This window comes from Nomascus leucogenys, chromosome 18 (assembly GCF_006542625.1).
Source record: "Nomascus leucogenys isolate Asia chromosome 18, Asia_NLE_v1, whole genome shotgun sequence".
Taxonomy (NCBI): Eukaryota; Metazoa; Chordata; class Mammalia; order Primates; family Hylobatidae; genus Nomascus; species Nomascus leucogenys.
Genome location: NC_044398.1, coordinates 46588279 through 46614234, shown reverse-complemented (window position 1 = coordinate 46614234; position 25956 = coordinate 46588279). Strand labels below are relative to the sequence as shown.

Genomic DNA, 25956 nt, shown 5'->3' with positions numbered 1-25956 from the left:
TGTGAATGAATGAACACAACCATAATTCATTCCTGTCCACTTTAGGATGGAATATTCTCTCCACTGTGGAAAGACCACATTTAAACTCTGCTAAAGGAAAGATTTTTCTCGTTTGTCTTCGTGTAATTTCTTCTAAATGGTAATTTCATCTTTTTAGGAGAGCATCTTTATTAAATGAGTGCCATGTATAAAGGGACTAACACAACGTCTGGTTTCTAGTATGCGCTTAGTAAATTATGGTTCCATATGACGTGTCTAGTGTTGTTATTTTAGATTTCCATTATTTTAAATATACGCTTAGATGTCTTTGAACTACAGCCATACTTTCTTCTTAAATTTATGCATTTAAAGGCATCTAGGAGGATGAAGGCCAGATCGGTCTTGATCACTTTCACAGCCTCTAGCACCTGAAAGAAAAGTCTAGCATATAATAAACAGTAAGTATTGTACTTTAAAGGGAGGAATAAATGAATGAGTTTATTACAGAAAGCCATTACCCAGTCCTATACTATGTTGACAGGCGAAAACATTTGGAAATAATGTCTTCTTTATACTGTGCAGTAAATTTCCTTTTTATGTTGTGCAGTATCTAGCGGAGGCTTTATGTTTTGAATGATGGATCAAAAAAAAAAAAGAAAAGAAAAAAAAAGAAGATTCACATTTCTTAGAGCCAGGCTGCATACAGTTTTTATGGACTGTTGTAAGGAAATAAGGTGGAAAAAATAAGTGTAACCAGGTATTTGGCAATAAGGCGTAGTACAATTTTGCCAGAGTACAGTACAGTGAATGATATTGTGTGTTCTTTCATTTCAAAGAAATCTTAAGTTTCAGTCTTCAGAATTTTTGAGAGAACGTTTGGAAGACTCTTTTGCAGATTCAGGATAGTTTGAGAGAGTATAGGACAGGTTTCGTCTAGGCTGTGGGGTGCCCTCTCATCCCAGATCCCAGTTCATATGATTATGCTAGTTTAAACCCCGAAATATTAATTCACCTTCTGTCTCTCAAATTCAATAAATAATACTAATAGCATTGACCCAGCCAGCAGTTCTCAACATTGGTTTCAGTTAAACCAGAAATCTAGTACTGGACATTGCCATTAATATGTTTAATTAAATCTCTCCAAGGTGATTCCGAGATGCAGGTAGGCCTGCGAATTGCTGACTGGGCAAATCTTGGAAGTGTTACCTGCCGTTCAGGGACATTTTTGGTAGAAATTCATTATTAGAGGCTGAGAGAAGAGAACAGGTTTTAATTAGAGTGTATATATATATATACACTATATACATCTGTATGTCTATATTTGCTCATCTATATCTGTATGTATTTGAACTGAGTTATATTGATTGTTAGGTTATTAGTAAACATTTTAAAACTACATTTTAAGAATTATTGACTCTAGTATATATAAAAAGCTGAAGTACTCAAGTACCATCTTTTTTATGTCCTGAAAAACATCCCACCCAGCTGATTTAGAAAGGTTTGAAGTTCATGGGTCTTCTGTGATAGGTTAGTGTCTTTAAATCACAGAGATATGACATTTGTATCCATGTTTTCTTCCCTCTGTCACCAAGCACATGAAGGGGTAATATTTGTCCTGTAGAATTTCAGTAATTTTAGTGTCTGGGAACTTAGGTGTCTATGGTGCTTAATGGCAACTTAATGTGTCTTTGTATTCAGTGTATCTTAGGTTATTCATGTTTTTGAAATTGATATTGGACTCATGCTTCCCAGGTATTATTTCTTATAAAATCATTCAGAGATTGAGAAAAAACAGCAACACATAACAACAATGATAGTAATCTTCAGAACAATTCTTTAGGAAAAGAAAAAAATGACAGTAATAATTGCAGCCTATATGTTACTTACTCTGTAGCAGTTGCCACCAGCTGCCGCTCTAAGTACTTGGATTCCATTCATTTACTTAGAACTCACAGTAACCCTATGGGTAATATTATCCTTACTTTAAGACAAAGAAATGAGTCATTGAGAGGAGAAATGACTTGTCCAAAGTCACACAGCCAATACATGGCAAATGGAAACTTTCCATTGTTGCTTGACTTCGCCATCAAACATTAGCTAGTCTGGGGTTGCCTTCTGGGATAGGGTGTCTTGTCATTGCAGTCATATCCATACTTTCTCAAAGTGAAACTTCTTCTGTCTGCAACAGTTATTCAGTCCAGACTTCCAGGATTACATTATTTCTGTGGGAGGAAAAAGGGAGGGAGGGACTAAAGAGAATTTAAAATGTGAGCAGACCAAATAAATCAGGATACTTGTAGCAGCTGTACCATAGTGTCCTTGTAGGGTTTTACCTTAAAATGGTTGATGTCAACTTCATCCTTTTTTTTTTTTTGAGATGGAATTTTGCTCTGTCACCCAGGCTGGAGTGCAATGGCATAATCTTGGTTCACTGCAACCTCCACCTCCTGGGTTCAAGCAGTTCTCCTGCCTCAGCGTACCAAGTAGCTAGGATTACAGGCATGCGCCACCACGCCTGGCTAATTTTGTATTTTTAGTAGAGATGGGGTTTCTCCATATTTGTTAGATTGGTCTCGAACTCCTGACCTCAGGTGATCTGCCTGCCTCAGCCTCCCAAAGTGCTGGGATTACAGGGGTGAGCCACTGCTCCTGGCCCATTCTTTTCATTTTTATAGCTTACCTGTCATCCTTGACAACTCACTTTCTCCCTTATCCTGTATCATGTTTGGTAGGAAAATGTGGCTCTCCATCCTCAGAATATATCAGACTTTGACCACTCTCAAGACCTCTGTTGCTGCTCTTCTGAAGATCTAAGCAGCTGCCATCTCCCCCAGCCCACCTGGTTTCCCTGCTTCCACCCTTGCCTGCTCCAGTCTGTTCTCGACACAACAGCCATGGCTGAGATCCTTTAAAAAACTTGAACTTATTCCTTCACTCGAAAATGGCAGTGACTCCTTATTGCATAAGTAAAAGCCTTACAGTGGTCGCTGGGGCCCCTTGGGATCTGCCTGCCGTCAGCTCACTCAGTCGCTTGCTCATTCCAGCCACATTGGCCTCCTTCCCTGCCCTTCCTGGAACATACCAGACACAAACTTCCACTCCTGTTCTCTCCCTCTGCCTGAAGTGTCCTCCATGTGCTCTCTTGGCTGAGTCCCTTTATCGCCTGCAGCCTTAGTTCAAGCCTGACCTTTTCAGGGAGGCCTTCTCAATCACCTTTAAACATCCTTTCTGCCGCCCACTGGCAATCCCAGTGCATATTCCCTGCACTCTTGTTTCTTTGTTCCTTAACACTTTATGATATACTATATAAGTATAAACATAAATAATAGCTACTTTCACCTACTAGCATGTAAGTTCCAATAGAACATTTGTTGTTTGGTTCACTGATGTACCCCAAGTGCCTAGAGTAGCACCTGATTCCTTGAAGATACTATAAATATTTGTTGAATGAATTTGTTGAGTGAAACCAGCCATTGAAGGATGTGAATGAGAACATCATCGCGTGTGTTTATCGGGTGAGGGGAAACAGGAGGGAAGGAGAATGAAGAGGACTTGTAATCATGAAAGTAGCATGGATGTGAAACTTTTTGGCTTTGTAGTTTAACCTGAGAGGTAGCAGATAGGGTGAAGTACTGAAAATGAAACTTAAAGGTTTTAAAGCTTAAAAAGAAAGAAAGAAAACATACTCAGGCTGAAAGGAAACCTGGCTAATGGGAATCTGTTTAATAATGTGGTATGTTTAGTCTTTTTTCCTTGTTTCTTTCAACGAATGACTTTAGCTGTGGCCTTACATCCTTAAGGATCAAATTGAGACTCAAATGCTTAATTAACCAAAAAATACTAGATGGACATCTGCAATTATGAACATAGTCACTTATGTTGATTTTCTTGTCTGAAACGTGAAGTGTCTTATGGGATATAGGTACATGGTGTTTGGGCTGTCTACAGCCAGAGAAGCAAGAAGCCTCAGGGACTAATCCCAAGCAGCGGAGGGATAACTGGCAAAAATGCTTGCCATTAGAAGGGTGGGGACACAGGGGCAATTTGAAATCTAAGTGCCTGTAGGATGAGCTTGCATATTGCTCTTGGCTTCCTTGAGTGTCTGCAATCTATTTAACATCACCTCTGCAGCACTCTTTCTTGAATCTTGGTCCCACATTAACATTACCAGCCCTGGTGGGCAGAACATACCGTGGACTTTCTTTCCAGGCTAAGACTTATCAGCCCTGCTGTCTGCAAGACATGTGGAGACACTGACCAAGCATGTGACTTCATATTAGTTAGCAGTGTGGAGAAGTGCAGTTTAAAGATTTGTCAAGAGAGCCATTCTCCATAGCATTGACCATGGGTCCATGACCTATCTCTACTGACTTTTCATGTTTCTCTTTCACTTAGAATCAGGGAGTCATTTGCTTCCACACACCCATTTTACAGGTGAGAAGACTGAATCTCAGAGAGGTGTAGTTTCTTGCCGAGGTCATGCAGATCATGGATGGTGGTAGTAGAATTTACTTTTGTTAATTTTCGGCCAAGAACCGTGCTAATTACTTGACCTGTATTGTCTTTCTTAGTCTTCTCATCATTCTCCCCATTTTCTAGGTGAAGAAATTGAGCCTTAAAGGTTAAGACATTTGCGGAAGGTTCCTCAGTTTGTTAGTGGCAGCTGGGGTTCAGTCTGCTGCCAGCTTGCCTCCATGCCTCAACTGCCCTGTGACAGCTAATTAGAGAATGATCCATGTCTAGAATCTGAACCTCCTGATGCCTGGCCCAGCCCACTTTGTTTCAGGAGATTCACAGTTATTGCCTATATGCTTTTGTCTAGCAATATTTTGTGATTAGGACTTTTACTTTCCTGCCTGCTTTTTTTTTTTTTTTTTTTTTTTCAAGACAGGGTTTTACTCTCTCGCCCTGGCTGGAGTGCAGTGGCGCGATCTTGGCTCACTGCAACCTCTGCCTCCCAGGCTCAAGTAATTCTCCTGCCTCAGCCTCCCGAGTAGCTGAGATTACAGGTGCATGCCACTACTGCCCGGCTAATTTTTGTATTTTTAGTACAGATGGGGTTTCACCATGTTGGCCAGGCTGGTCCATGTGATCCACCCACCTTGGCCTCCCAAAATGGTGGGATTAACAGGCGTGAGCCGCTGCGCCCAGCCTCCTGCCTGCTTTTTGAGAGTAATGAAAATTAAATAATTCTGTGGAGTGGCAGATTTTCTCACCTTCTCAACCTCCTCTACAAAGCTGATGGTCTTTTTGTTTGTTTGTTTGTTTGTTTTTGAGATGGAGTTTCGCTCTAATTGCACAGGCTGGAGTACAGTGGTGCTATCTCGGCTCACTGCAACCTCCGCCTCCTGGGTTCAAGCAATTCGCCTGCCTCAGCCTCCTAAGTAACTGGGACTACAGGCATGCGCCACCACGCCCGGCTAATTTTTGTACTTTTAGTAGAGACAGGGTTTTGCCATGTTGGCCGGGCTGATCTCAAACTCCTGACCTCAGGTGATCTGCCCGCCTCTGCCTCCCAAAGTGCTGGGATTACAAGTGTGAGCCACAGTCCCTGGCCTGATGGTCTTTTACATTTCTGGCTAGGTGAAACTAATGCAAGGATTAAATTTATTTCTATCCAGCAAGGGGCAGAACCAAAAAATACCAAGAAGCAGGATATGTGAGTGGCTTTGAAGTTCTGTTTTAATCACATAGGGTCAGAGATTTAGCTCCAAGTGTGTCACATTGGATTGACTTTAAGGAAGCAGTGCTATTTTTCACAAGAGGGCTATTGACAGTATCATACTTGTCACACTTCAAAGTACGAATCCTTTCATGATTCAACATTGGGCTGTGAGGGTAGGTCCCCAGCAATGACAGTTGATGTAAGTCCCTCATCCTTTCAGTATTACTTCCAGTTTGTAGCTGGAAGAAGGGTGAGAGTTCACTTTCCCTGCAGCATTTCTCATCCTCTTAAGATGTTGAGTAGTTTGTTGCTTGGAGCCTTGATCAGGAGACCATTTCTTCTCTGATTCTCAGCATTATTCTAACCTGTCTTTCCTGAAGAAAGGAGAGGCTCAAGGAAGGTAAAGTCAGAGAGGGCTCTTCTCAGGGGGTTTATAGGGCGTGCTCCCAGCTCTGTGAAGTATGGTGGAGGGCAAAGAGAGGAAGCCTTATAATGGAAAGACCCGCATTCCAGATGAGGTTCCACTTTTACTGAGGGGCCTCTGTCCTGCTGAGCCTCACCTTCCTCTTCTGCTTAAAAAAAGTGCTTAAAAATACTGCCTTGCCTTGGGCTGGGCGCTGTGGCTCACGCCTGTAATCCCAGCACTTTGGGAGGCTGAGGCAGGCGGATCACGAGGTCAGGAGATCAAGACCATCCTGGCTAACAATGGTGAAACCTGGTCTCTACTAAAAATAAAAAAAAAATTTTTTTTTTCAGTTGGTATACTTTATTTTTTTTTACTTTTTTTTTATTATACTTTTAAGTTTTAGGGTACATGTGCACAATGTGCAGGTTTGTTACATAGGTATACATGTGCCATGTTGGTGTGCTGCACCCCTTAACTGGTCATTTAACATTAGGTATATCTCCTAATGCTATCCCTCCCCTCTTCCCCTACCTGACAACAGGCCCCGGTGTGTGATGTTCCCCTTCCTGTGTCCATGTGTTCTCATTGTTCAATTCCCACCTATGAGTGAGAACATGTGGTGTTTGGTTTTTTGTCCATGCGATAGTTTACTAAGAACGATGGTTTCCAGCTTCATCTATGTCCCTACAAAGGACATGAACTCATCATTTTTATGGCTGCATAGTATTCCATGGTGTATACCTGCCACATTTTCTTAATCCAGTCTATCATTGTTGGACATTTGGGTTGGTTCCAAGTCTTTGCTATTGTGAATAGTGCCACAGTAAACATACATGTGCATGTGTCTTTATAGCAGCATGATTTATAATCCTTTGGGTATATACCCAGTAATGGGATGGCTGGGTCAAATGGCATTTCTAGTTCTAGATCCCTGAGGAATCGCCACACTGACTTCCACAATGGTTGAACTAGTTCACAGTCCCACCAACAGTGTAAAAGTGTTCCTATTTCCCCACCTCCTCTCCAGCACCTGTTGTTTCCTGACTTTTTAATGACCACCATTCTAACTGGTGTGAGATGGTATCTCATTATGGTTTTGATTTGCATTTTAAAAAATTAGCCACGCGTGGTGGCGGGCGCCTGTAGTCCCAGCAACTCAGGAGGCTGAGGCAGGAGAATGGCGTGAACCCAGGAGGCGGAGCTTGCAGTGAGCCGAGGTAGCACCACTGCACTGTAGCCTGGGCGACAGTGAGACTTCATCTCAAAAAAAAAAAAAAACAAAAAACACGAAAAACTGCCTCGCCTTACACATTGAGGTAGTACTCTAAGGATCCAAATGCGGCTAAAATGCTTAATAAGCCACAGAGTACTAGATGAACTTATGTCATTTTGAATGTGGTACTCATAATATGACTTTCTTGTATTATATGTGAAGTATGCTCCAGTATCTCCACCTAATTATGTTTGGACTGTCCATAGCCAGAGAAGCTGGAAGCCTAAAGGGCTTATCCTAACAAAGACATCAAAGCAGGCTTCAAGGCAGTCCCAGAGCGTAACTGTAATTTTAGAGCTGGGTAGGGTGAGGTTATATAGAGCTGTCTGACCTTTGAGTGGGATGCTTGCTGGCTGTAGAATTTGGAATAGAAATACTATTTCTCAGATTCATTACTCTTCTGAGTTGCATCTTTCTGAAGTCTGTGATGCCACACAGGAGCAGTGGGATGAATATTTGAAGAAGCTTTCCCTGACTCCTGGGGTAATGGAGCCCACCCAGGCTGTCTGCTAACTGCGTCCCTGGAACCACAGTCCTAGGAATGTCAGCATGCACCCTTAGGTGCAAGCTGGAGCCAGGGCTTGCTTGCTTATTTATTTATTCAAAGAATAGGATTTTGAGGCATGCATGAATATGCTTTATTATATTAAAATATTGCTTTTAATAAAGGGTAGTTGGTTACCTGAAATAATAAGGTCAAGCATTCCTCAGCAGGTTATTAGCGGCTGTTGTTCCCATTTCTTTTAGGAAAGGAGTCTTAACTGGCTAGACCCACAATTGCAGGGAGCTCAGGGGACACCCCGCCCACCTTTTCTTTCCTGCTGTTGGCTCTGTGTGCTGCTGGTAGCTGTTGCTAGGCTCTCTGTCTCCCTTTACTTTTTCTATCTGCCAGCTTGGAGAGAAGGGTGTGCTAAAGCTAAAATTGAGCATGTCAGCCTGGCAACTCAGATTGGTGGATCCTCCACATCAGCAAGATTTTGCCTGTAAAGTCTCTTGATGACTCTGGCAGAAGAGGTCATTTCAGGGGTTGGCCAACTCCAGACTGCTACTTTGTTGCCTTGCCAGGAAGGTTGCTTTTCAGATAGATAAGTGGAAAACCTGTAAATCTCTTTTTTTTCCACCTTTGTCAGAGGATGGACATTCTATACATTAGGTTTTATTGTTTTCTTGAGACGGGTTTTGTTCTGTCGCCCAGGCTGGAGTGCAGTGGCGTGTGAGCTTACTGCAAACCTCTGCCTCCCGGGCTTAAGTGATCCTCCTACCTCAGCCTCCTGAGTAGCTGGGACTATAGGCATGTGCCACCATGCCCGGCTAATTTTTGTATTTTTTGTAGAGACAGGGTTTTGCCATGTTGCCTGGGCTGGTCTCGAACTCCTGGGCTCAAGCCATCTGCCCGCCTCGGCCTTCCAAAGTGCTGGGATTATAGGTGTGAGCCACCATGTGTGGCCCCATTAGTTTGTAAGGAAACTTTTTTGTTACTGTTTTGTTTTGTTTTTTAGTATCGTTTTAAAACTGATCTGAGAGGCAGTTTCATAAAAGAAATTCTAAAATGTTTTGGGCCATGGTAACAACTCTGGTCTGAGTCTAGTCTCCCATGGTTATACTACTTGCATTAAAAATTACTTCAATGCAGACACATTATCCCCTACTGGGGATGTGTAGTGGGGCTTCAGACGCATTATCCCGTACTGGGGATGTATAATGGGGCTTCATTGGGTATGGTGTATTTGAGTGGTTTGCTCAGCAGAGATGTGTGAGCAGCTTAGACATGTCAGCTGGCTCCTGGTACTGAGAGAAATACAGCTGGGCACAGTAAAGAGAATTGTTAGCAACTACAATCACATCCGTGCCAGTTTGCTTTGTGAGCTTTGCAGAAATCCCAGTTGGGTGGTGAAATGCAAGTCACTTCTATTTTGGATGCCTCTGATTATAGACCTGACTGTGAAGGCTGACTAGGAAATACTCTGCATGGGAGTTCTATGTAATATAGCTATATGTTTCAAAACTGTGAGTGCAGTGCTTACAACATTTTATAAGCAAGTTCTTTATTTTGGGTGGATGCTTCTGTTCTTGGTGGTCAATAAGGAAAAAGAGCAGTTATTAAGGATATTTTGTTTATATTTGGTAAGCTCCTTGTCTCACACTGCAGATTTAACATGAATCAGAGGAATTAGTATATGGGTGGGTAGGATGAGGTCTGTTTTTCGCTTCTCAAGAAAAGATTTCACTCCAAATTTAGAATTGTCTATTAGTGATTACGTGATCTTAGGGTTTTAATTGACTTTCAGGATTTTATTGGATACATTTATTCCAGTTAGTGCAATGATAATCCTTTAAATTATTTCTGGTTCTTACAATAGGTTTGTAGAATTTGTGTAGTAGTTTAAAAGTCCGGGTTTTATAGCTCCTCGTCTGTGTATCCTGTCAAAGTCCCGGAGGAGAAAGAAGTCATGGTGCTGTGTTTAATCCAGTTTCAAAAATTTCAGACGCACCCATGTATCAAGGATTCCTTTCATTTACAGTGAGTGTTAACTTTTGTCAGTTTAGGGATAATCTTATTTTTCCACAGCCTTTTTTCCCTCAAGCTGTGAACCATTATTTTACCTTGTAGTGCTTGTTGCTCTTTTGCTTGCAAAGTGATGATAAGCAGTTTATATAGCATTAGAGATTGTCTTCTATATTCTGAAAGCCAAAGCTGATGTTATTGAAGAGTTACAAGTTGTTCATTCACTCTAATGTTAGCAAATATTCGACTCCCAGTTTTCTGTAAGTCTGATGTCTGGTTTGCCATTTCTCTTATTTGGTGGTAGGGAGTCTGGAGGAAGCCTAGCAACCTTGCTGTTCAGAAAGGACGATGCCAGGCATAACCACGGAGGGGTCCATCTGAGGGCTGCTTTGCGAACCACTGGCTTCTGAGAAAGATTGTTGGTTCCGTTAGGGCACATATCTTAAGCACCGTGTGTGCTCTGCAGGCACACTTGGCTGTTGGTTGAGTTCTCTTCTGAAGCAGGAGAATACGACTTCGTCACTCACAGTACGAAGCTGCCTGCAGCCTCTGGGTGTTGGAAGTGTAAGATGTGAGCAGAGGATATGAGCAGGAGCTGCCATCCAGGGTGGGATGAGTCAGGGAGGACCCCATTGCAAGATAGCAGGGCTCTGAAAGCCTGGTAGGGCCTTGAGAGGTCAGCAGCAGGCAGCCAGAAGTAGGTCGGGTGCTTTCATTCTTGGCGATGTTTGGGTGCCTCTGTGCTGTGCCCTGGAGAATGGCTCGAGCTGGACAGCTAGCATGGCAGTGATTCTCAGTCAGGGATGGTCTGAATCTGGACACAATTTCCTTCTTTCATGGAACTAATATTCTGAGAGAAACAGTTGTTGAAATCTAAGTTGGGTTTTTTTTTTTTTTTTTTTTTTTTTTGAAAATGAACCTTACTCTTGTATCCAGGATATTTTGTAAGGCAGCATTGTGACAGGAATCCAGTGACCCTTAAACAACACTAACTTGAACTGTGCGGGTACACTTCCATGTGAATTTTTTCCAACCAAACCAGGTTGAAAATGCAGTGTTCTCGGGATGTAAAATAGAGGGCCACCTTTTTGTGTATCAGCGGGTTCCACAGGGTGGACTGTGGGACTTGAGCGTGCTTGGGTTTTGGTATCTGCAGGGGTCCTGGAACCAGTCCCCCTCGGACACTGGGGGATGGCTGTAGAGGTAAGAGTGAAGGGTACCTCTGGAAGGAGAGCTCAGCAGGTGAGTCAGAGAATGGATGGTGTAGATGCGTGAGCAGTCTGCTAGGAGACAGCCAGCTGCCTCATGGACACAGCAGAGCCTCTCCTTGCTACCCACTCCCCCACAACCTCAGACTACATCTGTGTCTTCACTTTGGAAGCAGCAGGTTGACAGTCAAGGCCTCAAACGAGTGCATTTCCCTGCCCTCTGTGTCTGGCTTTAACATGGTTTGAAACATGATGTTAAGCTACAATATTGATGCCAACCAGAGAAGGACAGTGTACAAGTTGACGATACACTTCTTAGTGTTCTGTTCCCTAAGCTCATTTTCATAAATGGGTTTCTTTCTTGATTAGTCATATTCACATGTGAACGTGTATTTGCTAAATCTCAATTCTTGGTGCGAAATTCAAGGACACTTTAAAGCAGGAATTGATAAGGAAGCTATAGCAGGGTTTCTCCCTCCCAGCACTGTTGACATTAGGGGGCGCTGCCCTGTCCATTGCAGGATGTTGAGCGGCCTCCCACCTCTGTCCACCAGATGCCATGCCAGCAGCAGCAACAGCACCCTCCATAACAACAACAAAAAAATGTTTCCAGATGTGGCCAAATGAAATCTCCCCTGAGAGGGCAACTCCTCTACTCTGCCTGAAAATCAATGCCTTACAGGCTCTAGGATTCCAGGTGAAAGAAATTTAGTAGAGCAATTTGCAATGGTTCTGCTTTCTTCGTATCTGTCACTTGCACACATCATGGCCTCAGGGGTTGCAGGGGTTGCACAGCTCCAGGGTTGCCATTAGCATCAGATTTTGATGTGATGAGCCCTATGCCGCCTCCTCCAGCTTTGCAAAGGGCTGCGTTGTTCCCTTTAACTCCTTAGAACTAACATTAGGTTCTAAGATGGTGTTCCTAATGGTAGTGTTGACAGGAAAGACATTGGCCACCTTTCTGACAATGGGTGGTGAGGTTGCTTTCTGTGTGCACTTGGAAGTTGTGTAATTTCCTCAACTCAGATTCATAATTCACGTAATTTTTTGCCCTTATTCCTTTTGCTTTTTTTCCTTCCTTTTTTATTGAAAGAGCAGTAAATTTTTCTTCTTTTATCCAGCAGTTTTGTTTCTTACTCATTTTTCACATTAGCTACTTCTGTATGTGTGTGTTTCATATTTTAAGAGTACTCACAGTGGACTTTTTTTTTTCGAGAGTCTATTCTGATGAGGATATGTAAATGGAATGACAATTAAGAGTCTGTAAAGTTCTAATCTGACTACATTTTCTGACAGTGTGTAGCTTTGGCTTGGTTCAGGTGCTGAATTGGTTTTGTATCTTTGTGGACTGTTTGAAATCTCAGCTGCAGCATGATGACCTGATCTCCCGAGGCAGGTGGTGAACTGAACAGGCATTTGATTCAGGGGTCTGGCATTCAAGGACATCCTTAGTGGAAAACTTTGAAGGGGAGAAAAACCCTTGTTTTGTTGCGTCTCTGTTGTACTGTCGAGGAAAAATAGTGATGAGATCATTTAAATTATTTGATCTCAAGAGTCACTTCCATAAGTCAAGTGCACTACTGCTGGATTGAGGAAATGGCAGCATGAGTTTCTTGAAATAGAGATTTAGAAATTCGAGTTTTGATTTTCAGCTTGCCTAGGTGAAGGAAGCTCCAAAGAATGTCGTGACACAGTATTCCTGACAAACATTGTCTCTAAGTATATTTGAACCAAAAATGTCAGTTCCTTAGAAGAAAGTGTGTTTATAAATATACAAATGGAAGTGATTCTTGAAATTGAAGGTGTCTTCCAAAAGTCTGAGGTTTGAAAACATTTAGTCAACTCCTGCTCTGTCCATATAGCACACAACTTTTATTAGGAAAGTTATCGTTATAAGAGAGTAGCTATTCATTAAAGAGGTGCTTTTCAACACTGCTGTTACAGAGCTCAAGGGGGACTGCCTAGGCCATTACCACGGAATTAAAAAGGCCCCTGCACGTGATTATCGGGACTTATGTCAGTGTGTGCACAACCAATCAGGAAGATTATTTGGAGTTGTGAGAATGAACCTCTTCTGTTTATATGACACATCTGGAAGTGATGTGGAAGATGAACTCTTCAGGTCAATTTAGGCGAAGCTGCCAAACCTTGATTACTTTCTCTGTATTCTTTTGGTATTCTGTGGTTCTTCAAAGTGACTTTAAGTACTGTTTTTAGAGTTATTCTGAAGTTTAAACAAGCTCAGTATATGCCTGATTTCCTGAAATAGGAGGTCTCTCAGGGAAGGTCCAGCCTAACCCAAGTTAAATATGTTCTTTAGTTCTATCAGCTGTTTTTCAGATGCAGCTAATCTAGAAAGTTTGTTTGCACAAAATAAAAATATGGCAAAATGTGTTTTATACTACTTACATAGTGGGTGCTTAGTTTGTGGGAAACGGATATATTTCTGAAACAAGGACAATTATGCTTACAGAATATTTTAAGAATTTTTATTTTAAGTATATAATACCATTGGAACAGGATGAACAGCGCTACTTCTTATGAGATACCCTTACAGGACCTCTTTTGGTAAAAGGGTAACTAGCTAATTATTAGGGTAGTGTATATGTAGGGAGAGTATAATAAGCCTGAAATCACATTCTCTTTGCAAAGACCAGTGCTCCTCCTGAATGCCTTCAGCCTAATAATCTAAAGAGCCATTTATTATACAGTTCGGTGGTTGGATTAGGCATCTTTTGGTAGGAGCAGTCACTGAGCTCCAAGTTAAGTTAGCCACATTGTTTTGTTTGCTTCTGAGTGTGTAAGTGATGTACCTAGTTTTCAAGTATTTTAAGATGTTTGGCATATGCTGTTTTCGCCTTCAGTTCACTTATTTTATTCCATTGAAGTGTTAACGCTGTTGGTGGGGTCACTGTATGGGGTGACCGTGGCTGAAAAACTGATTGCAAAGCTGTATTTAAAATTTTTTTCAGAGTTCAAGAGTGGTGTCAGTTCTTCAGTTTGACATTCTTGCTATAGATAGAGGTTATGTAAACACAATGCTAGTACTCCAAGGAACTAAACAAGCTGAGAAGTTAGTGGAGTTCCTTTCCTTTCTTGTTAAGCCAACATTTGTAGCAAGTGGCTGCATCCCCGCGAAGTGTTTGTAGAATGTGTTCTCTTCATCCACAGAGAAGATGTTGGAGAGAAAACAGAATTAACTAGGCAAGTAGTTGGCTGAGAGAATTACCAGTGCCTGGGGTGACTAGGCTTAGAGCCACAGCCATTGTAGGTGTTCCACAAATATGGTAGCCTGAGCAGAGGGCCATTTTCTAGAAGTGTGAGAATTTGATGTCCCCTGTGGGAGTTTGAGGTTCAGTTCTTCAGTAGGTCAACAACCATTGGTCAGTCCAAGTTCTGCGTTCCAGCCTCCCTGCTGGATGCTGGGAATACAAAGGTCAACATTATTTGGACCTTGCGCTTAAGGACATAATGATCTATTAGGTGAGACAGATGCAAATAAGGGATTGCAATACGGTGTGTAGGGGAAGAAGGGAGACCAGAGTCCCCTGGATGGCAGAAGATGTGGTCAGGGAAAATTAGCAAATAAGTGCTGCCTGATTAGTGAGGGGCAAGAGTGGTGAAGGGGGTGGGGCGGTGAGGCAGACACCGGTTAAGGCCAAGGCAGGCACAGGGTAATTTGCTTCTGAAAGATCCAGGCTGGACTGGGCATATGTTCCTTTTTTCTTTCTTTCTTTCTTTTTTGAGATAGGGTCTCACTCTGTCACCTGGACTGGAGTGCAGTGGCGAGATTAAGGCTCACTGCAGCCTTGACCTCCCAGTCTCAAGCAGTCCTTCTGCTTTAGCCTGCCGAGTAGCTGGGACCACAAGGGTGCACCACCATGCCTGGCCAAGTTTTTAAATTATTTGTACATACAGGGTCTTGGCATGTTGCTTAGGCTGGTCTGGAACTCCTGGGCTCAAGTGATCCTCCTGCCTCAGCCTCCCAAAGTGCTGGGATTACAGTCATGAGCCACCACATGTGGTGGGTATATGTTCCTTTTGAAGTCAGTAGGTAATTTAGTTGAACTTGTTCGTAGCTTAGTCCCCAAACATTTAATAAATCGTGCTCATTAAGAGGATGTTTGTTGGAAAAGAGATTTCACAATGATGGATGTGTACTGGAGTTTCTTGTATATTTTTATATACTCTAGATTCTGGAGAATGATCACTCAGTTTTAATGTGGAAGACAGAATAGACGTCTTTAGAACTGTAAAAGGAATAAGCTATTTTTGTTGAGTGTGAGAAGATAGCCTTCGTAGAATCACAGGCTGTTCAGAGCATCAAGGACCTCATACTGTAGAGATCCTCATGTTACAGACAGGACAGCTGAGCTGCCAAGAGGAGGTGCTCCTCGGCTCCCCACAGCTGGTTCACAGCAGTTCTCAGTCTGAGAGCAAGTCTTCTGATATTGGGGTCAGATCCTTTCACTGAAACACACCGTACCTCTTTTAAACCAGTTCTTATAGCAAGGTAAAATTTTCTCAGGAAGAAATTGACCTATCTTAATGTTTTTCTTTTTTAATGTGATGTTAGTCTAAGTAAGAATTATGTTTTAGGGAATTGTATTAGTTGAAAAGCTGTACAAGAAATTACCCCAACATTTAGTAACTTAAAACAACAACATTTACTATCTCTCAGTTTTTGTGAGTCAGGACTCCCAGCTTAGCTGAGAGCTTCTGGCTCAGGGTGTCTCCTGGGATTACAGCTGAGCTGTCAGGTGGGGCTGTAGTCATCTCATGGCTCAACTAGGGGAACTGCCTCCAGGCTCACTTACTTGGCCAATGCAGGCATCAGGTGCTCACTGGCTGTTGGCTGGATACATCAGTTTCCTGCCACATTGGCCTCTCCATAGGGCAGCTGGCTTCCCCTGGACCAAGTGATCTGAGAGAGAGCAAGAGAGACCCACAAGATGGAAGCCATACATAGTCTTTTTTTTTTTTTTTTGAAATGACGTCTCACTCTGTCGCCCAGGCTGAAGTGTATTGGCGGGATCTCTGCTCACTGCAACCTCTGTCTCCTGGGTTGAAGAGATTTTCCTGCCTCAGCCTCTTGAGTAGCTGGGATTACAGGCGCCCTCCACCACGCCTGGCTAATTTTTGTATTTTTGGTAGAGACGGGGTTTCACATGTTGGCCAGGCTGGTCTCAAACTCCTGACCTCAAGTGATCTGTCTGCTTTGGCCTCCCAAAGTGCTGGGATTACAGGCATGAGCCACTGCACCTGTGGCTGGAAGCCATAGTCTTTATAACCTGAGCTTAGAAGCGACATTCCGTCACTGCTATTTGATAGAATCAAGTCATTAAGTTGAGGGGACAGTATTATATTAATACAAGAGTGTGAATACCAGGAGATACATTGGGGCCCATCTTGGATGCTGCCCATGACAAACATGGACTAAGATTCTGTTGATTGTGTTTAACAGAAGTCCACTAAAACTGACTTCCGCAAAACAGATGGGGAGTGGGAGAGACAATAACTATGGGAACTGAGGATTTTTCATGGAGACCAAAGGTGAGGAGCATAACTAAGTCTCATGAGGAACTGGACTTGGAAGGTGGACAGTCTGCAGGAACTGAGGCAGCTTTCTCCTTCAGTATCTTAATAGTAAATTCTCCTATCTTTCTGAGTCAGTCTTATGTTTCACCTGTCTCGAATTTATTTTTCTTTAATCTTTATTCTTTATAAAATAGCTGTTTTTCTTTGTCTACACATGGTGGAAAATGGCCACTCTAGTGGTTCTAGGACCATAAAAAACTAATGGGAAGAATTTGTGTCCCAGGAGAGAGGATTGAGTTTCCTTTGCCCCACTAGTGGGATGGCTCCCGCTATGAAAGTTGTCCAGTGAGCAGGGTCAAGGTTTAGGTTGGGGGTACGGACATGACTGCAGGAGTCTTACTCTCTTGTGTGTTGTCGGGGACGGATAAAGGGGATGAAGTTGGAGGGGTTTAGTGAATGGTTGAGACAGCAGATTTCAGAGAAGAGCATTTGGAAATAATTTTCTCAAATATATGTTTTTAAAATCCATATTTGATTTTTTTCCTCAGGGATTCCCAAGCATAGTAGAGCTAAAATGAATTAATTTGGGTAAAAGTAAAGTTAAGGCTAAGTTAGGAAACACTTTTAAAAAGAGGAACCTGGCGGGTGCAGTGGCTCCTGCCTTGTAGTCTCAGCACTTTGGGAGACAGAGGCGGGTAGATCACCTGAGATCAGGAGTTCAAGACCAGCCTGGACAACATTGTGAAACCCTATCTCTACTAAAAATATGAAAATTTGCTGGGTGTGGTAGCACATGCCTGTAGTCCCAGCTACTCGGGAGGCTGAGACAGGAGAATCGCTTGAACCCCTTAGGCAGAGGTTGCAGTGAGCCAATATTGCGCCATTGCACTCCAGCCTGGGCAACAGAGCAAGACACTGTCTCAAAAAAAAAAAAAAAAAAAAAAAAAGGGGGGGGGAACGTTAGTGGAAAAGCAAGGTTTTCTATATTAATTATTTAAAAAATGTCTCTGAGACTAGTATTAACCTGGAAAACTTACTGATTATCGTAAGTACTATTTCTCTCTCTGTCTCTTTAGTTGCCCCTTACAAGTTCCAGGTTTATCCCCTTTTTAAAATGTTCTTATGCCATGAACATCTGTCAGCTTTCCTATCTTAGATTTTTTTTTTTTTAGCAGCTTATATAACTTGAAATGAAATTACCATTTTTTGTTCTAAAACTGCCCATTTAGTGTGTTGATAGGGTTTTGCTTTTGGCTTCAATTGATTTCAATAGATGACAAAGATGCAGAAAAGGTTTTTATTTTCATTTTTGCATGCTTGTTCACTTCCATGGCACTTTAAAATGATGCACACTTTGGCTTAGCTGCAAGAAAGCTTGTATTTCAAAGATAGAAATCAAAAGCCTTTTCTGGAGGTGTTTTTCTTTTTGCTTTATAGATAAGTCAGAAGAATCCTGTAAAACCTAAAGACAGTCTACCAGTTGCATAGTTAGGTAGTTTTCATTTTTGTTCTTGGAGCTGGATCTGAGCAGTTCAGCAGTAGCAGCAATTAAAGCATGTTAGTGTATGGTAAACACTTATGCTTGTACACCTTAAGATATTGCTTTGTTGGTCAAAATCCGATTTTGAAAGTTGAGACTCGTGTAGTGGTTTTGGGAATTACCACATGGTAAACAGCTCTGTTCCTCGCCCCCAATTCTCTGTGACTCTGCGTGGGGGTAGCTGGTGTTGTAGCGCATGTTTGAGGAGGTGGATGTGGCAACGGGAAGCGTGGTTCACATGGGGTGGGTCCACAGAGCCTAGCACGGTTGGCTGGGTGGTGCTCCTTCAGAAAAATCTGCGCCCACTCCTTAACCTCTTCATGTTTTACTCATACTCTGCTATTATGGGTTTAGGTTTGGCAATAATGCTGCTATTTACAGTGAGAACCTAATAGGGAAAAAAGACTGGGCTTTGTAGTTGCAGCGATTGCTGGGAAGATGCAACAAGTTTTTCTAGCTGCTTCTTATGGTTTACTGTGATCCATTCTGTTAAAACTATTCTTTCTTGTAATCTTCTCTCTCTCTCCTTAACAGATGTGGAGTTGATCATGCCACTGCCCTGCTCACAATCCCTGAGTGGCTTCTTTTGTGGTTAGAGTAAATACATACTCCTCCCCGTGGCTCAGAGTCATTGGTTTCTGTCCCCTGCCTGCCATGTAAACCTCCTTTCTCATTGTGACTCCATGCACAAGGGCCTCCCAGTGTTTTTCAAGCTTCCAACTTTGTCTGTCTCAGGGTCTGTACAGATGTTCTTCCTTCGGCCCTGCATGCTCTTCCCAAAGCTCATCACCTGGCTGGCTTCTGGGCATCCCGCATCACCTCTTCAGGTTTTTTCCTAAGAACATAATCCAGAGAGAGCAGCCCCTGCCCCTGCCCCTGCCCCAGCCCCAGCCCCAGCCCCAGCCCCAGCCCCATCACGCTCAGTCACTTTACCTTTATGAGATGTTTACCACAGTCTGAAATTATCTTATTTGCCTGTTGCTTGTGTTTCCCCCACGCCCAGAATAGAAACACCGTGAGTACAGGGACATGTCTTGCCCACCACGATGCCTCCATCACCTAACACAGTACTTAGCATACAGTAGTTCTCAGGAAATACTCGAATGAATAGAAGTGCTGCATTCATTTAACACATAGCAAACATTTTTTGTGTGTGTGTTTCTAGACCTTGGCATTTTTAAAGAGCACTGGTCAGTTTGTAAAATATCCCTCAATTTGACTTTGGTGTTTCCTCTGGATTAGATTCAGATTATGCATATTTGGTAGAAGCAGTGCCTCGTGTCAGAAGGCACATGTCTGTTTATTCCAGCATTGGGGATGCTAACTTTGATCACTTTGTGAAGCTGTGGCATATTCTAGGTTTCTTCAGTGTACTGTTGCTGCTTTTCCCTTTGTAATTAATAAGTAATTTGTGGGGAGATTTAGACTTTGTAAATATTTGATTTCTTATCAAACTTTCAGTCACAAGTTTTAGTATCCATTGACGGTTTCTTAGGTCCTTCTCTATCTATTAGCAGGCATTCTCTTGTAAGGAAAAGCTCTCCCTTCTCATCATTTATATATTGATCAGTATGGGTCATGGATTGTTATTTCATTGAGTTTTAATCTATTATTTTTTTTTGTTGCTTAAGCTGTCCAAACTTTGACTGGTGGGAGCCTCTTCAAACTGATTTCTTTTCAAGCTGTGTTCTTTTGCTATGTCCTTATCATTCCTTCAGTGCTTCCTTAATTTCTGGCAGGACATTTGCTTTTTAGAAATCATTTTTCTCTTGGTTTGGAGAAAGTACTTTTTTGCTTTTTTTGCCCCCCCGCAAGAAATATGGATGTAATACTTCCCTTTACAGAACATCACCATAACATCTGTACTCATTCATGATACCTAAAAATGTGACCTTAAGCAAGTCTTATTTTTTTTTTAAACTCACGTGATTTTTCTTGCTGTTTCTGTGAAATCTAAGAGGAGCAGCTTGTCTGTCTGTAGCTCAGGGACAGAATAGCATTGTGTGAGGTGGTCCACAATATTTATTGAATACTGCCAGTGCATAAAGCGTTCTACCTGGAGCTGGAGAGAATCACACAAGAGAGTAGAAGAGAGTATGTATCTGCTTTCAAGGATGGCGGGATTCAGTGGAGAAAGACAAGACTGTATTGCATATAGGAACAAATGAAGTTGAAAAGGTTAATTTTCACAACTAGCAGTCTTCTTTATCCTGCTCATGGGTAAAGATTACCATTTAATTTGTAGCAGTAGTGAGTCTTGAAAACTCGGTGCCATTTATGACCACTTCTTGTCAAGCTCACACTTGAGACAAGTCAAGGGCCGAAAAGTCCTGACCTGTAGATACAACAAGCCACTTGTAGATTTAGGTGGTTAATTACTTATAGAGACAGAGAAAAGAAGAAGAAGGCAAAGATACCAGCTTCCTGTAGTTCTTGTCTAGCACACCAAGAAGGGTGACACTGAAACTCACGGCTGATGACCGTGAGTCACAGGATTCCGGCTGCTGAGGAGCTAGATCCAGATGGCAGCTAAGTGGGTTTATGTTCTGGACCCTTATTTGAGGCCAGGTGGAGGCACACCTAGAAAGCCCCATGCATCACCAGAACGCAGGAGGCAATGAGGACCTGTCTCCCGTCAGCTACCAGGGAAGTAGGGAGGTGAGTGGGCACTGACATAGCATCCCTCTCTCTTGTGTTCCCAGAGGGTCATAAGGTGTTCTTCCAAGACAGACAAAGCATCTGTGCTTCAGGCCTTGCCTACGTGGCTTATTAGGTAAGTGTGGGCTGTCAGGGATTTGTGGCAGAGCTGTTCCTCTGTACTGCTTTGGACTTGTAGTGTGACTGATGTCTCCATATAACAGATAATCACATCGCCTCTCAATGTTACTCCCCAGCTGTTTTGCCTCCTGCTGTCCTGTCCCCTCTGTCGACAGATGCTGTTGTGTGGAATCAGGCTGTTCCTGGGGCCTGTTTTCTGTCTGCCTCCTCTTTATATCTGACATGTAAACATGGCTGGCATTGGTTTGAGAATCCTGGTTCAGGCTCTCCCTGTGTATATGTAGAGCCACTGGACTGCGGCAGATACTGCCTCATTGTTTGTAGATGGTTGTGTTTTTTGTTTATTTGTTTAAAAACAAATTTGTGGTATAATATACACATCAAATTTACCATTTTTGCTCTTATTTATTATTATTATTATTTTTTTGTGTGTGTGGAGGCGGGGTTTTGGTATGCTGCCCAGGCTGATCTTAAACTTTTGAGCTGAAGCGATCTGCCTGCCTTGGCCTTCCAAAGTGCTGGGATTACAGTTGTGATCCACCACACCAATTTTAGCCATTTCTAAGTGTACAGCTTAGTGGCATTAGGCACATTCACATTGCTGTGCAACCATTACCACCATCCATCTCCAGAACTTCTTCCCAAACTGAGACTCCGTGCTAAGTTATTAAAAAACCCCAAGTCCTCGTTTCCTCGTCCCCCCAGATCCTGGTGACCACCATTCTTTTGGTGCCCAAATTTGGACCTCATATAAGTGGATCCATACAATATTTGCCTACTTAGGACTGGCTTATTTCACTTAATGTAATGTCCTCAAGATTTATCCATGTTGTTGCATGTATGAAAATTTCCTTCCTTTTTCAGGCCGAATAATGTTTTATTGTATGGGTATATCACATTTTGTTTACCCATTCATCTGTTGTTGGACAGTTGGGTTGCTTCTGCCTTTTGGTGATTATCAATAATGCCACTAGGAACACGAGTATTGAAACATTTGTTTGAGTTCTTACTTTCAATTCTTTTGGGTATGTACTCAGAAGTGGAATTGCTGGAAGGACTGAAATCTTAGTTTTTGGTGAATTTGCATTGTTACTTAATGTTAATAGCTGTATCACCATATTATATGGGCCTTATGAGGCCAAAGGGATGACTGGAATTTTAAAATTAAATTTCTTTTTTTTCTTTCTTTTCTTTTTTTTTCTTTTTTTTTTTTTTTTTTTGAGATCCAGTCTCACTCTGTCACCCAAGCTGGAGTGTAGTGGTGCGACTGTGGCTTATTGCAGCCTCAATCTCCTGGGCTCAAGTGATCCTCCTGTCTCAGACTCCTGAGTAACTGGGACCACAGGCATGCACCACCATGCCCAGCTGATTTTTTTTTTTGTAGCTATGGGGTCTTGCCATGCTGCTCAGGTTGGTCTTGAGCTCCTGGGCTCCAGCAGTCCTTCTGCCTTGGCCTCCCAAAGTGCTGGGATTACAGGTGTGAGTCACTGTGCTCTGCCTAAATTTTATTTTTTAAAAGTAGTATTTATTATTTCCCTCCTTGATTGTAGAAAATTTAAAAAAGTACGTAGAAAAAATTACCCATAATCCTACCACACAGAGCAATGCTTGTTTTTCAAATTTTACAATACTATTTTAATATTAATATGAACATTAATACTCTAATGGTATATCTGTATATGATTATATACAATGTATAACTTAAAGAAAATTTGATAATATATTAATATGTCCCTGGGTCAGACACATTAATCAAGTTTCTATGGTGGGGATTTACCAAAATGCAGGTTGTTTTGTTTTGTTTTGTTTTGAGATGGAGTCTCACCCTGTCGCCCAGGCTGGAGTGCAATGGCGCGATCTCAGCTCACTGCAGCCTCTGCCTCCTGGGTTTAAATGATTCTCCTGCCTCAGCCTCCTGAGTAGCTGAGATTACAGACTCCTGACACCACGCCCAGCTAATTTTTGTATTTTTAGTAGACACAGGGTTTCGTCATGTTGGCCAGGCTGGTCTCGAACTCCTGACCTTGTGATCCCCCCGCCTCGGCCTCCGAAAGTGCTGGGATTATAGGCATGAGCCACCGCACCTGGCCCATAATGCATGTATTTATTCATCCACTTACTTACTGTTTCATTTTCTCTCAGATATGTTATCTGTGTTTACATATATACCTGTGGATGTATATTTCTTTCATAATTGGGACCATGCTGTAAATATGACTTTATAATTTTTTTGTCTTATTATAAAAGTGTTGCCTCTAAACAATCTTCTAAAACGTGATTATTAATTACCACAGGTAATACAAGGTACATCAATTCCACAATTTATTTAATCATGACAGTACTAATTATACTAGCATTAATTGAGTGCTTAGATTTAGATTTTGGTTCTTTAGGTTTTTTCTTTTAATTTTTAAAAAAACTCATACATAGTATTTTGTTTGCATGTCTGTGGGGGCATTTCCTTATTTCTAAAAGTCAACTTTATGAGACAAAGGAATGAAACTTTTGATACTTACTGAGTAGGCAGGAACTGAATGTTATTTTTCAGGTGTATGTGATTAACTTAATATGGGTCTGAGAATCAGCATTCTGCTCACTGTCTTCACTAATTCTCTAAGAAAATATTAAGCATCTACTGAGAACCATATTACATTATGTAGATATTACAAAGATACATAAGACATGGCCTCTGATTTGTGGAGCGCTAAATTATAATTGTGAAAATGAGAAGTATGGGGCTGAGCATCCCTGATCTGAAAATCTGAAATCAGAAATGCTCCAAAATCTGAAACCTTTCAAAAATGTTTGCCCCCCCAATACACACACACCCCAGCACCCAAAATCTGAAACCTTTTGAATGGCAACATGATGCCACAAGTGGAAAATTGCACACCTGACACTTTTGCTTTCTGATGGTTCACTGTACACACATTTGTTTCATGCACAAAATAATTAAACTAATGTATAAAATTACCTTCAGGTTATGTGTATAAGGTGAATGTGAAACATAAATGAATTTCATGTTTAAACTGGGGCCCCATCCCCAAGCGTGTGAGCAAATCTTCCAAAATCCAAAAAAATTTGAAATCCAAAACACTTCTGGTACCAAGCATTTTGGATAAGGGAGACTCAGCCTGTTGTATGTACATTATCATTTAAGGCAGCATGTGATACATACTATGTTGTACAGAAGTAGCTGCTAAAATCAAATAAAAAAGAGTGTGCAATAAGATGTGCAAGGTGGAAGAGGTGACTTTTGGCCTGGGTGATCTGGGACAGTTTCATGGAGAGAGAGATTGAGTACTAGGTCTTTTGGTTGGGTGGTTCTTGCAAATAGAACATTTCTGGCAGTGGGGAAGGCAGTAGGAAAGTCCTCTAGGTGAAAAAGTACAGGATTTATTTGGGTCTTGGCAAATGAATTTACTCAAAGACAGGGAGGATAGTCCAGACGAGGCTTGGGCCACTTGCAGCCTAAGAGGTCTATGTCGTGTAGGGACCTGAATACCAAGCTGGGGGTACCAGATTTTTTTTTTAATTCCCCAATTGAAAACTTTTAATTAAAAAGTAAACTTTAATGTCAAAAACGCAAACTTTGGAGAGGGCAGAAGGATCACACACAAGGGTGTCACTTCACACTTGGAGGGTTGCACAGCAGCCAGAGGTGCTCCTCACTTCCCAGACGGGGCTGTGGCCAGGCAGAGGCGCTCTTCACTCCCTATACAGTTGGCAGGGGGCCGGGCAGAGGCGCTCCTCACTTCCCAGATGGTGGGGTGGCCTGCAGAGGTGCTCCTCACTTCCCCGAAGGGGCGGCAGCTGGGAAGAGGCGCTCCTCACTTCCAAGACGGTTGGGGGGCCGGGCAGAGGCGCTGCTCTCTTCCCAGACGGTTGCGGGGCTGGGCAGAAGCGCTCCTCTCTTCTCAGACGGTGGGGTGGCCAGGCAGAGGCGCTCCTAACTTCCCAGACGGTTGTGGGGCCGGGCAGAGGCGCTCCTCACTTCCCAGACGGTTGGGGGGCCGGGCAGAGGTGCTCCTCTCTTCCCAGACGGTGGGGCGGCCGGGCAGAGGCGGGGGTACCAGATTTTGGGGTAGTAGGCTCGCCTGATCAAAGTGACCCCGAAGATTAATATGCTGGAGATGTGGGAACTAGATGGGAATGGGAAAAGACTGAATCAGTGAGATCAGCTGTGTTGGTTCTGTGTAGTGGGGTATTGGATTGGAAAGGGAGTTGTAGAAGCAAGTCTGGTGCTGTCACCCCGCCCCACATCCTCCCCGAGACGGTTTTGAACGTGCTGACACTGTCAGTCAGAGGAAAGCTTTTAAAGGTTTTCGTATTCCCTGCCTACCTGGCACTGAGTAGGTATGAAATCATTGTTGAAAGAATGAGTGAACCAGCAATATAATTTTGTGCCTGAAGGTGCAGAGAGAGGGAGGATTCAGAGTTGACCCTGAGTCTTTGGAGGCAGGGTAACTGAATGAACATAATTTTAGTGTATGGATATTGGAGAAGAGCAGAGGAAGATTGGCTCTGAGGAGGGATAGGGTAAGAATTTTGGGTTTGAACAGGTTTATACAGTCTTGCTCAATGTTGAGGGATATTTGTGTTTACAAACTTTATTTTAATATGTTACTGTTGAGAATATAATTTTCTAATTCCAGTAATGGAAAAAGATCTGAGTATTCTGATCTCCAGAGTGGTGTCAAAGAGATGATGGAAGGATCTGTATTTATAGTCAACTTACTTGATGAGAATGTGTATTTACAGCAGTTCTTGGTGGTTTGGGATCCTTAGATCTCATTTCTCACGTGACTTCTGGTCATTTAGCCCTTTCACCCATAATTCACCATCCATCTAAACAACGGAAGGAGCAAGCAGGAGTGGAATTCAAATATGCAGATTTAACAAAAGCTTATTTTCGGTTATTCTTACCTTTTTCAAGGTAGCATTGGTCTACATTAACACCAATAACAGAAAGTTAACTGAATTTTACATGCTGTTTGTCCCACCTGTCATTAGATACATTGAAGGACTGACTGCTGACCATCAGATGTATGTTTTTAAATTAG

At 42.4% G+C, this 25956-nt stretch overlaps 1 protein-coding gene across 2 annotated transcripts in view; it reads left to right on the top strand.

The window, feature by feature from the left end:
- CCNY (cyclin Y) overlaps positions 1–25956 on the top strand; it is a 231046-nt gene that overhangs the window by 1691 nt on the left and 203399 nt on the right. Inside the window, exon 1 of one of the 2 annotated variants that reach the window (XM_030798703.1) lies at positions 20821–20888. The exons of the other annotated variant lie outside the window; for it this stretch is intronic. The gene's annotated coding sequence lies outside the window, so the exon portion shown is untranslated. Of the gene's footprint in view, positions 1–20820; positions 20889–25956 lie in introns of those variants that run through there. 2 annotated transcript variants of the gene reach the window in all.